The following is an 18,762-nucleotide window of genomic DNA, read 5'->3' as shown; positions in this document are numbered from 1 at the left end:
AGAAATGAAAATGCATGCTTCTGTAGCAGAGGGAAAAAAAGTGTCTAACAGGTTGTGAATAATTCAGATTTAATTACTAGAAAAAAATGCCTTCCTTTTCTTTTTTCTTTTTATTCTTTCCCCTGCCTGATGCTTAGGCAGCAGGTTTAGTAGATATTTTTGTTCCAGAAATTCTACTTGAGAAATAGTGAGCCAAGTCTTCAGTTTTCTTCTGGTTGGGTGTGAAGACCAGGATGTGGGCAGGAAGGAGAAGCAGGTATTCCTTAGCTCTTTCTGCTAAAGACTGCCAGGTATGGTACCCATCATGGGGGGGTGGGGTCCTTCTCTAATGCCTAGAGCCTCTGAGCTTGTGACCTATAAACTGGAAGGCACAGGTGTGAAATGCTCCCAACCATGCAGGTGGGTGCCATTATAATTTTGTGGTGCTATACCTCAGACAGGGACTCATCACGGCTTAGCAATCCTATTACACACCCACTGCCATTGATTTCAAACCTCATTACTCATTTCAAGCCCTTTAGTACTTAGTTTAGTACCCCACTCTCTCTCCTCTGCAGGAGATGAATTTTTTTTTTAAATAACAGCTTTATTGAGATATAATTCATATACCATAAACCTACCCCCTTTAAAGTGTACCATTAAATGATTAAGTGATTTTTACTATATAGGCAAAGCTGTACAACAATCACCATGATCTAATTTTAGAACATTTTTATCACTCCCCAAAGAAGCTCCATACTTGTTAGCAATTACTCCTCGTTTCACCCGCTCCACATATCCTGGCAACCACAAATCTACTTTTTCTACTTACTGTCTCAAAATAGGATTTGTCTATCCTGGACTTTTCCTATAAATAGAATCATACAACATGTGGTCTTTGGGTGTGGCTTCTCTCACTTAGCATGGTATTTTCAAGGTTCATTCATGTTGTAGCAGATACCAGTACTTTATTTCTTTTTATGGCAGAATAATATTCCATTGTATGGATATGTCTTTGATTTTTCCTTTCATCAGCTGATGGACAATTGGGTTGTTTCCAATTCTGGGCTATTATGAATAATGGTGCTACGCACATTTTGTACAAGTTTTGGTGTGGACATACTTTCCAATCCTGTTGGGTATATCTGTAAGAGTGCAACTGCTAGGTCATGTGGTAACTCAAAATGATAATTGAGTTACCATTAAATTGCTAGGTCATATGGTAACTTTGGAGAAACACCATTTTACGCTCCTCCTGGCAATGTATAAGGGTTCCAATTTCTTCACATTTTTGCTAATACTTGTAATTGTCTGTCTTTCATATTTTTGCCATTCTCAAGAGTGTGAAGTGGTATCTCATTGTGGTTTTGATTTGCATTTCCCTAATGACTAATGGTGTTGAATATCTTTTCATATGCTTATAAGCCATTTATATGTCTTTGGAGAAATTCTTTTCAAATCTCTTGCTCATTTTAAAATTAGGTTGTCATTTTATTACTGAGTTGCATTAGTGTTACAGCTCTTTTAGAATTTGTCTAGCAGGTTTTCTGATTTTTATCCAGAACCCCTCCCCAGCCAAAAGTAAAAGAAAAAAAAAAGCTGCAATAGTTCTTTATACAGTTTAGATACAAGGCCCTTATCAGATATTTGATTTTCAAATATTGTCTCCCATTCTGTGAGTTGTTTTTTCACTCTCTTGATGGTGTCATATGAAGTACAATTTTTTTTTGATAATGTCCCTTTTATCTATGTATTTTTTCTTTTCATTTGTGCTTTTGGTGTCATACCTAAGAAACCGCTGCTTAACTCAAGGTCATAAAGATTTACTCCTGAATTTCTTTCTAGCAGTTTTATAGTTTTAGCTTTTACATTTAGATATGACTCATTTTGAGGTTATTTTTGTTTATGATGTGAGGTGGAGATCCGACTTTATTCTTTTGCATAGGGATATCCAGTTGTCCCAGCACCATTTGTTGAAAGACTATTTTTTCCTAATTGAATTGTCTTGACATTCTTGTTGAAAATCAGTTCACTATAAATATCTGACCTCTCAATACTATTCCATTGATCTATGTGTTTATCTTTATGCCAGTACCACACTATCTTCATAGTGTTACTCTGTGTTTGAAACTGTAGGTTAGAAATGGGGAATGGTGCATTATTCAGCTCTGTTCTTTTTCAATATTGTTTTGGCTATTCTGGATTTCTTGGATTTCTGTATGAATTTCAGAGCCAGTTTATCAATTTCTGCAAAAAATGCTGTGGGGATTTTGATAGGGATTGTGCTGAATCTATAGACCAGTTTAAGGAATACTGCCATCTTAACAATATGAAGCTTTCCGATCTATGAATACATGATGCCTTTCCATTTATTTAAGTTTTAAGTCTTTCAACAATGTTTTGCAGTAGTCAGTGAACAAGTCTTGCACTTCTCTTATTGATTTTATTCCTAAATACTTGATTACTTTTTATCTTATTGTAACTGTAATCGTTTTCTTAATTTCATTTTTGGATTGATCATTGCTACTGTATAAAATATTTTTGTATATTGCTCTTATATTTTGCAAGCTTGCTGAATTTGTTTATTAGTTCTACTAGTTTTTTTTGCATGTGTATTCCTTAGAATTTTCTATATACCACTGGGCATGGTGGCTCACGCCTGTAATCCCAGCACTTTGGGAGGCTGAGGTGGGTGGACGATTTGAGGTCAGGAGTTTGAGACTAGCCTGACCAACATGGTGAAATCCCGCCTCTACTAATTACAAAAAAAATTAGCCGGGTGTGGTGGCGCATCCCTGTAATCCCAGCTACTTGGGAGGCTGAGGCAAGAGAATCACTTGAACCCGGGAGACGGAGGTTGCAGTGAGCTGACATTGCACCACGGCACTCCAGCCTGGGCGACTGAGCAAAACTCCGTCTCAAACAAAACAAAACAAAACAAAACAAAACAAAAAAAAAACAAAAAAGAATTTTCTATAAATGAGATTATGTTATCTGCAAATAGAGATCATTTTACTTCTCCCTTTCCAATCTGAATGCCTTTTTTTTTCTTGCCTAATTTTCCTAGCAGAGGAACTTTTGAATGTTTTAATATAGTGATCATAAGATATAGCATGGGCTTTGGAATCAGTCAAAGCTGGTCATAAATTCTGGCTCCACCACTTCACTCACTTTGAACTTTGATATTCACCTGTAAAAATGAAAAACACAACTTGCAGAATTTTTAAAAACATTTAAAAAAATCAATGTATAATTTACATGGAATAAAATGTACAGACCTTAAATGTTCAGTTTGATGAGTTTTGACTATTGTATACATCTGTGTAATAACAATTCCAAAATAAGATGTGAAGCATCTCCATCATCCCATGCCCCTTTCTGTTCAATCTAATTCTTCTATCACCATAGATTCAATTAGCCTAGGCTAAGCCTAGACTGTATAAGTACCATCATACAGTATGTTCCCTTTTGTGACCAGCTTCTTTTGTCAAACATAATGTTTTTGAGGTTCATCATCCTGTTGTAGGTGTCAGTGGTTTATTACTTTGTATTGCTATGTAGAACAGGTTAAGCACCCCTAATCCAAAAATCCAAAATCCGAAATACTCTAAGATACAAAACTGTTTGAGTGCCGACATGATGATCAAAGGAATTACTCATTGAAACATTTTGGATTGGGGGTTTTTGAATTAGGAATGCTGAGCCAGTAAGTATAATGTGAGTTTGAAAAAATCCAAAATCCAAAACGCTTCTGGCCTGAAGCATTTTGGATAAGGAATATTTAACTTGTATGGACATACTACAATTTGTTTGTCCATCTTCCTCTTGATGGACATTTGGATTGTTTCCAGTTTGGGACTACTGTGAATAAGGTTGCTATGAACATTTGTGCACAGGTCTTTTTGCAGATGTATGTTTTCATTTGATGTAGATAAAATACCTAGGCATGAAATTGCTGAGCCATATAGTAGATACGCACCTGGTGTGTATATCAGTGCCCTAACTTGAATATTTGTTCCACCAAAGCTCTTGTTGACATTTGATCCTCAGTGTGGCAGCGTTGGGATGTAGGGGGTCCAATGGGAGGTGTTTGGATCATGAAGGCAGATCCTTCATGAAGAGATTAATGCCCTCCCTTGGGAGCCAGTGAGTTCTCACTCTGTTAGCTCCTGTGAGAGCTTGTTTTGTTTTTGTTTCTGTTTCTGTTTTTGTTTAGTTTTGCTTTGTTTTAGACAAGTTCTGGCTCTGTTGCCCAGGCTGGAGTGCAGTGTCACAATCTTGGCTCACTGCAGCCTCGACCTCCTGGCCTCAGGTGACTGTCCCACCTCAGTCTCCCAAGTAGCTGGGACTGAAGGTGAGAGCACCACCATGCCAGGCTAATTTTGTTTATTATTTTTTTTTTAGAGATAAGAGTATCACTAAGTTGCCCAAAAAGGTCTCAAACTCCTGGGCTCAAGCGATCCTGCCATCTTGGCCTCCCAAAGTGCTGAGATTACAAGCCCTGCACCTGGCCAAGCGCAGTTGTTAAAAATAGCCTGATGCCTCCCCTCTCTCTCTTGCTTCCTCTCTCACCATGTGATCGGCATACACCAGCTCCCTTTCACCTTCCACTAGGAGTAGAAACAGCCTGAAGACCTCATCAGATGCAGATGCCCAATCATGAACTTTTTCCAGACATCAGAATTGTGAGTCAACTAGACCTTTAAAAAAAAAAAATAAATTACCCAGCCTCAAGTATTCCCATCTAGCAGCACAAAATGAACTAACACAATCAGTAAGGATTAAATTTGTTTTAAATTACAACAAACTATTTCAGATCCAAAACCATTTTCAAGGCATGTGATCTATGTGACTTGCACTCTTCCCAGCTGTCCTCCCTCCCCCAGAATCTGTTTCCTCATTCACCTGCACCTTCCTACACTTTGCACTCCCACCAGCACCCCCTCAGCTTCTCTGTTCAAGTCTCTGCCTCCCAAGCAACCCAGCAACTTGCCACACAGTCTTCCCTTTAATGGGCCTTAATAAAAACCCTTAACCAAGCCTGTCATCACTGTCAGTAGGAGGTGAGTAAGCAATTAGCATTCCTTACTTAATGGACCAGTATTTCTCTTGGGACGTCAGTACCAATTAGGAGATGGAAATAAAATTTTAATCTTGTTTCCTCCCGAACATAGTACATGTGTGGTTGAACGCTCTCTTAAAAAAAAAAAAAAAAAAAAAGGCCGGGTGCGGTGGCTCATGCCTGTAATCCCAGCACTTTGGAAGGCCAAAACAGGTGGGTCACTTGAGGCCAGGAGTTCGAGACAGCCTGGCCAACATGGTAAAACCCATCTCTATCAAAAATATAAAAATTAGCCAGGAGAGGTGGCATATGCCTATAATTGCAGCTACTCGAGAGGCTGAGGCAGGAGAATCACTTGAATCTGGGAGATGGAGGTTGCAGTGAGCCAAGATCATGCCACTGCACTCCAGCCTGGGTGACAGAGTGAGATCCTGTCTCAAAGAAAAAAAAAATAGAGAGACAGAGTCTCACTATTTTGCCTGGGCTGGTCTTGAACTCCTGTCCTCAAGCAACTCTCCTGCCTTGGCCCCCCGGAGCGTTGGCATTACAGGCATGAACTAGTGGCCCTGGCCAGGCTTTAGAAATGTAAATGCATCTTGTGCTCTAAGAAGGGACAAATTGACCTATCTAGCCTACAAAGTTGTGGAGTATGTTTCTATAGAAAGTGATTGATAAAAAGAAATATAGAGGATGCATTTTTGGCAATTGAGAAAGCATCATGTATGAAGAGATGCCCAGAAATGGAGACAATGTATTTCTGTTTGGATAACAGAAAGCTCTTATTTATTTGGCAGATATGTATTGAGCACCTACTATGTGTTGGTCACTCTTCCATGTGCCAGGTTTACAGCAGGAAATAAAACAGACCTCAATGTCTTCTCTCATGGAGCTTACATTCTGGATTAAGTGTAGGTGGGGACCAAGAAGCCAAATGAGTTTGGTTGATAGTTGAAGAAGTTTGGAGATGAGCAATGAAAATGATTAGAATTCTTCAAAGTAGAATTACAGGAACAGATGATGGACCTTGGATCTCAGATCTCATCTGGGAAAGGGAGTGAAGAAATGCCTTCACCTCATTCTCATAGAGCTTGGTTGGAGGGGCTGAGAGGCTCTCCCCAGCAGGAGCTGGGGAAGGATGAGGATGGGCAAAGGAGTCATTAGCTGATTTGTTGACTGGAAGCAGGTTCTTGAGGGAGGAATGCTGAAGGGCTGGTATGAGGGAGTGGGGTAAACTTGCAAGCTCACTTTTCTGGGGTGCTGGTGGCTAGACAGATCCAGGGCTCTGGAGCTGAGGACGACACAGAATAACAGAATGGTTCCAGGCATGTGCTTTGAAATCAAACAGATCTGGGTTTGAGCTGGGGTGTGCCACCTGCTGTGTGTGTGACCTTGAGAAAGTCTTCAACTTTCTCTGCAAATGAAGACCTTTGTTTCTTCTTCTTTAAAATGGGAACAATGCTATGGCTTGTTGTATGGATTTAACATGTTAATATAATTACTACTTATCTGGGATTACTGTTATTCTTATAGATTGTTTGCAAAATGTCTTCCTCCTATGTTGCCTCTCCATGGGTGGATTCACAGTCACGTCTGGAAAATGACTGGGAGGAAACTCACTTCTTCCTCCTGAGACTGTCATGGCCACTGTCCCAGGGGTGCGCTGCCCAGATGTCTAGGGTTGCTAAGGGTCCATTGCAGCTGGGCAGGGGCTCCTGGCTGTCTCTCCGTGTCCTTGCACTCAGAGGCCTCTTTTCACTTTGTTTTTTAAATATTTCCCGAAGCTCTAATTGCTACACTTCCTCCAATGTTTTTAATACAGGCAATCAGTGACTACTGCAATTAGGAGGGCCTAATTACCATCGGCATTCTTTCTCTTCTCCCAGAAACCACCATCGGAACAGTCACAAATAAACCTTAATGAAGACCAAAGATCTTTCTCCAGTCTAAAGCCGTTTGTAATCATGATCGCTTATTGTGGAAGACAGCAGGCAGAGAAGTCCTTTGAAGGACTGCTGCATATTCAGCAGCAGCAGGGAAAGATGCTCTGCGGCCGGGAGTCTGTGGCCCAGGCGAGCAACAAACGGGGCTTGCACTCAACCTATTGTTGTTGTTATACTTTAACGTATTTGTCTGATAAAGTCTCTTGAGCTATTCTATTTAAAAAGTTATCGGCTGGGCGCGGTGGCTCATGCCTGTAATCCCAGCACTTTGGAAGGCCGAGGTGGGTGGATCAAGAGGTCAGGAGTTTGAGACCACCCTGGCCAACATGGCAAAACCCTGTCTCTACTAAAGATACAAAAATTAGCCAGGCGTGGTGGCAGGCACCTGTAATCCCAGCTACTCAGGAGGCTGAGGCAGGAGAATCCCTTGAACCCAGAGGCGGAGGTTGCAGTGAGCCAAGATCATGCCATTGCACTCCATCCTGGGTGACAAGAGCAAGATTCCGTCTCAAAAAAAAAAAAAGAAAAGTATCGGAAGTGTAGCGCATGAATGGTAAAGTGCATAATCTCAAGTGTAAAATGTGATGAATTTTTAAATATGTACAGACCTCATGTAACCATTAGAGAAATGGAGATGTACAACAATTCCAGCATTCTGGAAGGCTCCCATTCCCTTCTATGGTGTATCCGTCAAGGTTGAATCAGAAAGCAGAACGACAATGAGTGTTAGGGAATCAGGGATAAGAACTTGACCTTACACAACTGTAGGAGGACCTGTGGAAATATAAGTCCAAAGAAAGGGAGTGAAGGGATCCAAGAAAAGGAGCTTGCCAGCTGTCCTGCAACACTGATATGCAGATGAATGAGTCAGAGTTTGCAGGGCAGCCCAGAAACTGGTCACATTCAGTGGCAGGAGTGAGACCCCAAAGGGTCTGGGAGAGAAGCCCATGGTAGGCTCTTGGGTCTTCATAGCTGCTGCCTCTGTGAAGTCACGTTAAGATGGAGCAGGGACCCCTCTTAAGGGACTTCCAGGCCACTCAAGCATGGAAATAAAGGAAAAATCTTGAGTCCCTTCAAGGAAAATTCCAGGCACCTAGCTAGCCTTAAAAAGTAAATGAGCATGATGGGTTGATAGGTGCAGCAAAACAGCATAGCACATGTTTACCTATGTAATGAACCTGCACATGTATCCTGGAACCTAAAATAAAGTAAAATTAAATTAAAAAAATAGTAAATGAGGCCAGGCGCAGTGGCTCACGCCTGCTATCCCAGCACTTTGGGAGGTCAAGGCGGGTGGATCACCTGAGGTCAGGAGTTCGAGGCCAGCCTGGCCAACATGGTGAAACCCCATCTCTACTAAAAATATAAAAATTAGCCAGTCGTAGTGGCACACACCTGTAGTCCCAGCTACTCAGGAGGCTGAGGCAGGAGAATCACTTGAACCTGGGAGGCGGAGTTTGCAGTGAGCCGAGATCACGCTGCTGCACTCCAGCCTGAGCGACCAAGAGAGACACTGTCTCAAAAAAAAAAAAAAAAAAAAAGAAAGAAAGAGAAAAAAGAGTAAATGAGCAGCCTGATACACAAGGAGATAGTAACAAAGTGGTCTCCCAAGCAAGCCAGAGTCACAGGTGTTTTGGTTCTCTATAGAATCTAAAAGATAACATTTTTTTTTCTTGTGATGGAGTCTCACTCTGTCGCCCAAGCTGGAGTACAGTGGAGGGATCTCGGCTCACTGAAACCTCTGCCTCCCGGGTTCAAGCAGTTCTCCTGCCTCAGCCTCCCGAGAAGCTGGGATTATAGGCACCTACCACCATACCCGGCTAATTTTTGTATTTTTAGTAGAGACAGTGTTTCATCATGTTGGCCAGGGTGGTCTCGAACTCCTGACCTTGTGATCCACCCGCCTCGGCCTTCCAAAGCGCTGGGATTACAGGTGTGAGCCACTGCGCCCGGCAAAAATAACATCTTAACACAAGTTCTTGAGTTGCTTTTCAGAAACCCCCACCAATTAGAAAATGCTACCACTATCACATAGACGTCAGATGGGGGAAACTGAGGACTGAACTCTGACAGCCATTCTTTGTTCTAAAATTTCCTGGGGTTGTGGAGAGAGTCACACACATGGGCCAGACTTTCATGTATTGGTTTATGATTTTGCCTGCAATTGGTGCTTTCCTGAAATGTACCCTTGTCTTTAAAAACCCTTGCTTGTAAGCCATTGGGGAGTTCAGGTCTTGAGTGTTAGCTACCCATTGTCCTTGCTTGGTACCATGCAATTAATGCCCTTTTCTCCCACTGCAAATCTCGGCATCAGCATCTGGCTTTACTGCACTGGGCAAGTAAGCCCCAGTTTGGTTCAGTCACATCTGGTGATGGATGGGAATCACTGCTGGTGAGCTGATCCTGTGTTCTGGAAGAAGAGCTGGACACAGTGTAGGAAGAGCAAAGATAAGCTGGAACCCACCAGCACCTCTGGACTGTCCTCATCACCTTGAACCTTCAGAGTGCCTGGTGCTGCTTCCCTCCTGCCTCCCACATCTCATACACCTTCACTTTTGGCAGCTCTCACCAGGAGCCTGATAGGGAAGGGGATTCCGAGAAGCGTGACTCCCAGTGGAACCAAACTGACTGTAGAATAATGCAGTGCCTATGCAACAATGTTTGTGTTCACCAAATGTGGCTAACAGGGTCATGTCCTCCTCAAGCTGTGAGATTGTAGGGCCCTCGAGAGAGAGGCTTTGTATTTCAACACACGACACAAGTACAGCACCTTTCCCAGAGCTGGCAAGGGGAGGAGGTGGCCACCGCTCCTCATTCCTGTCCCCATCTCCCTTTAAGAGAATTGGGTCAGATTCCAGAACAAGAGGCCACATTTACCAGTGGCCAAGGTCATAGTGCATTGACATGATATTTTGGCCATCTTTGGCTGCAGAGGTAAGAGCAGTGGTTCTCAACCTTGGCTCCACAATGGAATCATCTGGGGAGCTTTACAAAATACTCATGCCTTGCCCCTCTCCCCCAGGAGATTCTGATACAATTGATCTGGAGTAACAGTCTGGCATTGAGATTTTTAAAAATCTCCCCAAACAATTCTTTTTTTTTTCTTTCCTTTTCGTTTTTTTTTTTTTTTTTTTTTAAGACACAGGGTCTTGCTCTGTCCCCCAGGCTGCAGTGCAGTAGCACAATACAGCTCACTGCCACCTCAAACTCCTAGGCTGAAGTCACCCTCCCACCTTAGCCTCCTGAGAAGCTGGGCCTACAGGTGCCTACCACCATGCCTGGCTAATTTATGTATTATTATTATTATTATTATTATTATTTTGAGATGGAGTCTCGCTCTGTCACCCAGGCTGGAGTGCAGTAGCGCAATCTTGGCTCACTGCGAGCTCTGCCTCCCAGGTTCACACCATTCTCCTGCCTCAGCCTCCTGAGTAGCTGGGACTACAGGCACCCGCCACCACGCCTGGCTAATTTTTTGTATTTTTAGTAGAGATGAGGTTTCACCGTGTTAGCCAGGATGGTCTCGATCTCCTGACCTCGTGATCCGCCTGCCTTGGCCTCCCAAAGTGCTGGGATTACAGGCGTGAGCCACCACGCCTGGCCATGTATTATCATTATTTTTATATGTAGAGATGGGGGTCTCACTATGTTGCCTACGCTGGTCTCAAACTCTAAGGCTCAAGCAATCCTCCCGCCTCAGCCTCCCAAAGTGCTGAGATTACCCAACCCAGGACTGAGGAGAATGGGTAGCCACAATGTCCAGCCTACCCCAGGTGATTCTAATGGGCAGCCAAAGTTGGGGATAACTGGAGGGTCAAGACCTGAAGCTTGGTAGGCTCCTTCTCCTCTTCCAGGCTTTCTTCTTTCCCATGCAGCTAAAAGGTTAAATGGAACTGAAGCTAGCTGGCCTTCTTGGGGTAGGTCTGAGTGTTATAGAACAGAATAGGGGTCTACTCACTGGTGAAGCAAAGCCAAATCCTGACATTAGGACTGCAATAAGAGAAAGTGTGGCCTTTATTATAGGGTGCCAAGCAAGGAGAATCCGGCAGCTAATGCTTCAGACCTGAACTCCCTGATGGCTTACAAGTCAGGGAATTTTTTTTTTTTTTTTTTTTTAGATGGGATCTTGCTCTGTCACCAGGCTGGAGTGCAGTGGTGCAATCTCGGCTTACTGCAACCTCCGCCTTCCGGGTTCAAGCAATTCTTCTGCCCCAGCCTCCCTAGTAGCTGGGACTACAGACACGCACCACCACACCCAGCTAATTTTTGTATTTTTAGTAGAGATGGGGTTTCACCATGTTGGCCAGGATGGTCTCGATCTCCTGACCTCGTGATCCACCCACCTCGGCCTCCCAAAGTGCTGGGATTACAGGTGTGAGCCACCGCACCCAGCACAAGTAAGGGATTTTAAAGTGGGGGGGCAGAGGTTACAGACAAAGTCATAAATCAATACGTGAAGGCTGTACTTTGGTTTGACCAAAAATGGTGGGACTTCTTGAAGTAGGGGCCCACAGGTCACAGGTGGGTTCAAAGATTTTCTGATTTGTGATTGGTTAAGGAGGTGAAGATTTGTCTAAAGATTTGGGATTAGCTGAAAAGACTGTTAGCTCTGGCTTGCGGACATGACCCCTTTCAGGTCCCTCAGGAAGAAATTTAGGATGAAAAATGGGGCTGGGGGTGAAACCCTGTCTCTACTAAAAATACAAAAATTAGTTGGGCATGGTGGCATCTGCCTGTAATCCCAGCTACTTGGGAGGCTGAGGCAGGAGAATCACTTGACCCCAGGAGGCGGAGGTTGCAATGGGCTGAGATTATGTCACTGCACTCCATCCTGGGCAACAGAGGGAGACTCCATCACAAAAAAAAAAGAAAAACGGCTGTCAGAGTTCCATCCTCAGTTCCCCCTTTTCTGAGGGCTACCTCCCAGTGGATCCATTTGGTGCGGGTCCAGATTTCTGAAAAATAAGTCAGGCACATTTGTTAAGATTTTTGTCTTTAGTTTTTATGGGGAACCAAACATTCTCATGACTCTAACATCCTTGGCTTTTGTTTTAAGCACCATTACCATCTTGCTTATCAAATTGCTCATTTACTTCTCAGTCCTAGCTAGGTGCCTGGAATTTCCCTGGAAATATAACTGCCCAGTGGATTCACCTTGCCTGCTGCCTAGACAGAGCCAATTTCTCAAGACAGGAGAATTGCAACAGAGAAAGAGTAATTCACGGAAAGCCGGCTGTGCGGGCAACCGGAGTTTTATTATTGCTCAAATCAGTCTCCCCAAGCATTCGGGGATCACAGTTTTTAAGGACTACTTGGTGGATGGTGGGGAAGCCAGTGAGCCAGGACTGCTGATTGGTTAAGTAGGAGATGAAATCATAGGGAATTGAAGCTGTCCTCTTGCGCGGGGTCAGTTCCTGGGTGGAGGTCACAAGATCAGATGAGCCAGTTAGTGAGTCTGGGTGATGATCCATCAAGTGCAAGATCTGCAAAAATATCTCAAGCACTGATCTTAGGAGCAGTTTAGGGAGGGTCAGAATTCTGTAGCCTCTAGCTGCATGACTCCTAAAGCATAATTTCTAATCTTGTGGCTAATTTGTTAGTCCTACAAAAGCAGTCTAGTCCCCAGGCAATGAGGTTTATTTTGGGAAAAGGCTGTTATCGTCTTTGCTTTACTCTATAAACTAAGTTCCTCCCAAAGTTAGTTCAACCTAGGCCCAGGGCAGCTTGGAGGTTAGATGCAAGATGGAGTTGGTTAGGTCAGATCTCTTTCACGGTCCCAATTACAATTTTGAAATGGTGGTTTCAGAAGGAACTCAAGGCTTTCCTTTATTTCCTTGCTTTCGTGGCCCAGAAGGCCCCAAGAGGAGTCCCTGCTTTGTCTCATGATCACTTTTTCTTTCCTCAACACTCTTTGCTTTTGTCTCAATAACCCACTGATGATAAGATGTGGACCAATGGGGAACAAGAGGTTCCCCTTAGGCCCGAAGTTCAAGTCATCAGCTCCAGCCCAGTTGACCAGAGATTCCTTCCTGTGCTGACTCTCGCTCCTCTTCTCCATACAGCTGTGAGGGGTGATCCATGGGGTCAGAGAGAGGCTATCTCAAAATCCTCTGGGATTCTTTAAATTTTTTTTTTTTTTTTTGACAGTCTTGCTCAGTCATCCAGGCTGGAGCGCAGCTCACTGCAACCTTCTGGATTCAAGTAATACTAGTGCCTCACTAAATGTGGCTAATAGGGTCATGTCCTCAAGCTGTGAGTAGCTGGGATTACAGGTATGCACCACCACACCCGACTAATGTTTGTATTTTTAGTAGAGGCGGGGTTTCACCACTTTGGCTGGGCTGTGATCTGCCTGCCTCAGTCTCCCAAAGTGCTGGGATTACAGACATGAGCCACCACTCCCAGCCTGGGATTCTCTTTTTTTTTTTTTTTTTTGTCGAGACGGAGTCTCGCTCTGTCGCCCAGGCTGGAGTGCAGTGGCGTGATCTCGGCTCACTGCAAGCTCCGCCTCCCGGGTTCACGCCATTCTCCTGCCTCAGCCTCCTGAGTAGCTGGGACTACAGACGTCCGCCACCACGCCCGGCTAATTTTTTGTATTTTTTTAAGTAGAGACAGGGTTTCACCGTGTTAGCCAGGATGGTCTCGATCTCCTGACCTCGTGATCCACCCGCCTCAGCCTCCCAAAGTACTGGGATTACAGGCGTGAGCCACCGCGCCCAGCTGGCCTGGGATTTTTAAAAAATCCTCTTGTCTGGGCCCCACTGAGGCCCAATTAAATCAGACTCTCAGGAAGAGGTGTTTTGTATTTTATATAATTTTGCTTATTTTACAAAAATTTTTATTGAGTTACATATTACACTAGGGTACATTAATCTTGAATCTTGAGTGTACAGCTCAACAAAATTTTTTTTTTAGTTAATTTTTTTTTAAAGAAGGTCACCCAGGCTGAAGTGCAGTGGCATGATCACCGCTCATTGCAGCCTCACCCTCCTAGGCTCAGGTGATCCTCCCACCTCAGCCTCTGGAGTAGCTAAGACTATAGGTGCAAGCCATCACACCCGGCTAATTTTTAAATTTTTTATAGAGATGGGGTCTTGCTATGTTGTTCAGGTTAGGATTCCTGGCCTCAAGCAATCCTGCCATCTTGGCCTCCCAAAGTGCTGGGATTACAGGTGCGAGTCACCATGCACAGCCAGCTCAATGAATTTTTACATAAGTATATGCCTATGTACCACGACCCAGATGAAGCTTTAGAGCTTTTCTAGTACCCTCTAGGAAGTTCCTTAAGGCCCTCCTGATTCAGAATGGCTGGGCTCCTGGCTAACCCCCTCCCAAGCCTGGAACCGTGGCCCTAAGTGAAAACAGCTGACCCCATTTTTCCTCCCAAATGTTGCCTTTTTGGCCTGCCATGCCCCTATCCTGTGTCCATAAAAAGACTACAGCTGGAAGAGCAACACAAGTGTCTGAGTGTCGGGGATACAAATGGCTGAGTGGTACACAGAGAAGCAACTGAGCGTCAGAGACTATGGATAGACACAGCTAACGTCAGACTGTGCAGCTTTAGAGAGGGGCCCTGCCGGAGATGGGCCGGCTTCAGGGAAAGATCGCCTTCTTCTCACATCATCCTCTTTCCAACTCCTCATCCCACTGACAGCCACTTCCATTGCCCAGTAAAATCCTCCACATTCATTACCTTTCAATCCGTTCCTGTGACCTGATTGTTCCTGGACTCTGGACAAGATCCCGGGTGCCAAGAGGGCAGGGGCTACCACCCTGACCCTCCAGTGAGCTAGCTGGCACTTTGCTGTCCCTGGGTGGCAGAGCTGAAAGAACATTGGTTGTAATATACTTGGATGCTGCTGCAGGGCCCGCACAGAGCCTGCTCCTGCCAGAGAGGAGCGACCAGCCAGTTCCAGTATTCATTCGCTCCAGTTCCCACACTCACTCTCTTGCATGCTCGCTCTTGTGAGGAGTGGCCAGTAGTGGGCTGAGATAAATGAGCCACTCCAGTTCCCTCCCATAAAGGGGGTGAAGGGAATTATCCTGTCTCACTCACGGGCAGTAACTCCTGCCACCCCACCAGAATAGGGCAACACTATTCTGACCTCTGTACCTCTAGATTGGTTTTGCCTGTTCTTGACATCGTATAAAAGAAGCTGTGTAGTATGTGAGATTCATCCACTTTGTGGGGACAGCAGTCATTCATTCCACTGACGAATATATCACAAATTATTGATCCATCCTATTGATGATGAAAATGTGGTTGTTTTCAATTATTTGGCTATCGTAACAAAAGCTCCTATGAACATGTTGTACACTTTTTTTTTGACATGGAGGCTCACTCTGTTGCTCAGGCTGGAGTGTAGTGGCAAGATCGCAGCTTACTGCAACCTCCGCCTCAAGTGATTCTCCTGCCTCAGCCTCCTGAGTAGCTGGGATTACAGGCTCGCACCAAAACACCCAGCTAATTTTTGCATTTTTAGTAGAGACAGGGTTTCTCCATGTTGGCCAGGCTGGTCTAGAACTCCTCACCTCACGTGATCTGCCTGCCTTGGCCTCCCAAAGTGCTGGGATTACAGGTTTGAGCCACTATGCCCTGCCTGTACACTTTTATCTTTTTTTTTTTTTTTTTTTTTTTTTTTTTTGAGACAGAGTCTCACTCTGTCACCCAGGCTGGAGTGTAATGGCGCAGTCTCGGCTCACTGCAACCTCTGCCTCCCAGGTTCAAGCGATTCTCCTGCCTCAGCCTCCCGAGTAGCTGGGTTTATGGGCCTGTGCCACCATGCCCGGCTAATTTTTGTATTTTCAGTAGAGACGGGGTTTCGCTGTGTTGGCCAGGCTGGTCTCAAACTCCTGACTTCAAGTGATCCGCCCGCCTCAGCCTCCCAAAGTGCTGGGATTACAGGCGTGAGCCACTGCTCGCAGCCTCACTTTTATTTTTTGATGAACTTGTTTTTGTTAGGCATACACTTGAGGATGGGATTGTTGGGACATAGGGCAGGAGTATGTTTACTGTTTATAGCATTGTCCAAAAGGCCACCAATATGAAGAGTAGAAAGGAGAGCTTTATTGGTGATATCAGTTTGTAAACTGGGAAGAGACAGTCTCCAGCCTGGACCAAAGGTGCTCTCTTTTCAAAGAGAGAAAGAGCAGGTTGGTTTTTTTGCCTCACAGGACTTGTATTATACATATTCAGCAAGTCTGGGGGAACGGCTGTACATATTTATGAGGGGCGCTGAGTGCATGTGAAGTGGGTAAACACATATGTAACATACATCTCATGCTCATTTTGGGGTAGTGTTCTAGCATTAAAATGATGTGGAATTTTGATCTTTACATAAAAAAGTGAACTATAGGACACAGAAACAGTTTGTGCACAGCCTCTATAAACTGCCGAAACTGGCTTAAGGTCTGCGGTTGCTTATCAGAAAAAAAAAGACCGGTCCTCTGTCCAACAGAGTTGTAGTGGTCTGAGTTGTAAATCAGAGTTAGGAGAGGCCTTGTACTTTGCCTGGTACCTCCTATTGTGTTAGGCAGTTTAGAAAGGTGTGGCTTTTCTTGTAGCAATTTACGGAGTTTCCATGCCAATCACTCTAAACCCCTCAACCTGTGGGTAACTTTTGTTTCCCTAACCATACGGCCCATCTTAGTTGATAAAGGGGAGTCTATTTTGGTCTCTCAGATCACAGTGGATAGGGCATAGGGTTTTGCTTGTCTGTTTCTAAGTTCCCAAGGTGGTTCTAATGTTTAGCCATAGTTGAAAACATCTGACATGGCAGGGCGCAGTGGCTGGGCACCGGTGGGTGGCCCACAGTGGCGGGCCTCCCAGCACTTTGGGAGGCTGAGGCAGCAGATCACCTGAGGTCAAGAGTTCAAGACAAGGCTGGCAACATGGCGAAACCCTGTCTCTACTAAAAACACAAAAAATTAGCCAGACGTGATAGCACATGCCTGTAATCTCAGCTACTCGGGAGGCTGAAGTGGGAGAATTGCTTGAACCCAGGAGGCAGAGGTTGCAGTGAGCTGAGATTGTGCCACTGCACTCCAGTCTGGGCGACAGAGCAAGACTCTGTCTCCAAAAAAAAAAAAAAAAAAAAAAAAAATCTGACCTGGAAGGTAAGTAGAGGAAGTAATTTGGGGCTGCATTGTAATAAAACCCAAGTCAAGGCTGGTGCAGTAGTTCACGCATGTAATCCCAGCACTTTGGGAGACCCAGGTGTGCAGATCACTTGAGGCCAGGATTGAGACCAGCCTGGCCAACATGGCAAAACCCTGTCTCTTTAAAAATACAAAAATTAGCTGAGTATAGTGGCATGTGCCTGTAGTCTCAGCTACTCAGGAGGCTGAGGCAGGAGAATTGCTTGAACCGGGGAGGCGGAGGTTGCAGTGAACCAAGACTGCACCACTGCACTCCAGCCTGGGCAACAGAGTGAGAACTTGTTCCCAAAACAAACAAACAAACAAACAAACAACAAAACCCAAGTCAAAAAAAGGGGTAGCTGTGTCTTTAGCATAATAAAGCCAGATTTATTACTTGTCAATGAATAGGTTAAAGTCAAGTCATGAGAGACAAAAACATTTATTTGTCGTGGGGGTTTTTAAAGGGACATTAGCATTGTGTTTGATTTCAGTTGCCTTGAGAGAAAATAAGCCATAGCCTAGAGTGGATATATCTACTTCCTTATCTTACCCTGCACCCTCCTTCATGGGACAAGGATTCCTCCTCACCATCTGGAGAAACCAGAAGAATGTATCAAAGCTTACGCTCCCCACCAGCAAAAAGAGCAGAGGAGAAGTCTCTTCATATTCAGGAGACACCTGAGATGGCAGATTTTGCAACACATGAGGCCAGTCTGGGGAATTGGGGTCTTACTTTTCTGGGGGTGGCAGGTAGAGCTCAGCTAGAGGACAGGGCATGTGGAGCACTGAACAGACTTTAGAGGGAGAGGAAAATAATAATATACAATATTGCAATTAATAAATAATATAACTATATAATGAATATAAATGTAATTAATATAGAATAATACGTAATAAAATAAATGGACTAAGGAAAGAAACACTTTCTTAAGACTTAAGTGTTCTGTAATCTCAGCACTTTTGGGGGCAGAGACAGGAGAATCGCTTGAGGCCAGGAGTTTGAGACCAATCTGGGAGACATAGTGAAACCCCATCTCTACCAAAAAAATTTTGAAAAATAGCAGGGCATGGTGGTGTGTGCCCATAGTTCCAGCAACTTGGGAAGCTGAGAGATGAGAGGATCACTTGAGCCCAGGAGTTCAAGGCTGCAGTGAACTATGATTGCACCACTGCACTCCAGCAAGACCCTGTCTCTAAAAATTAAAAAGACTTAAGCGTTTGTTCTTGGACTGAAGGAAACATACACCTGTTTCCCTGCCCCAGTCCAGTTTCAACACTAGCTGTTTATTTCCCACTGGCCATGTGAAAGATTTAGTTTCTATCCTATGATTAGGGGACGGCAGAGGTGGACTCTGTGGAGCAAAGTCCCCGCCAGGCAGCTGAAATCCTAACACCAAAGGCTGTCTCTAAAGATAACCCAGCTTTGGTTTACATAGCAGATGCCATGTCAGAATTAGAGTTATTTCCTCTGTCCTAGCGGGGGAGGTAATGGAAGGTCATGTTATCCTTCTTGGGAAGATGAATTTCCCCAGAGCAACAAAAGGCCTTTTTATTGTGATGCTCTGGGCCCCTCTGGAGGAAATCAGGCTCTATTCTCTAGGAAAGGGGAAATAATGATAGTCAGTCTTTAAGGAACAAATA

General features: G+C 44.3%; 1 non-coding gene across 1 annotated transcript; it reads left to right on the top strand.

Annotated features, from left to right (window-relative positions):
* Positions 1–1,487: 1,487 nt before the first annotated feature.
* Positions 1,488–1,548, top strand: LOC112129538 (U7 small nuclear RNA). The gene has a single exon (XR_002911921.1). It is a non-coding gene; the product is annotated as a U7 small nuclear RNA (small nuclear RNA).
* Positions 1,549–18,762: the final 17,214 nt, after the last annotated feature.

The sequence above is a fragment of the Pongo abelii genome, chromosome 18, assembly GCF_028885655.2.
Source record: "Pongo abelii isolate AG06213 chromosome 18, NHGRI_mPonAbe1-v2.0_pri, whole genome shotgun sequence".
Lineage (NCBI taxonomy): Eukaryota > Metazoa > Chordata > Mammalia > Primates > Hominidae > Pongo > Pongo abelii.
The sequence above is the reverse complement of the archived record's forward strand: the minus strand, read 5'-3'. Positions and strand labels throughout refer to the sequence as shown.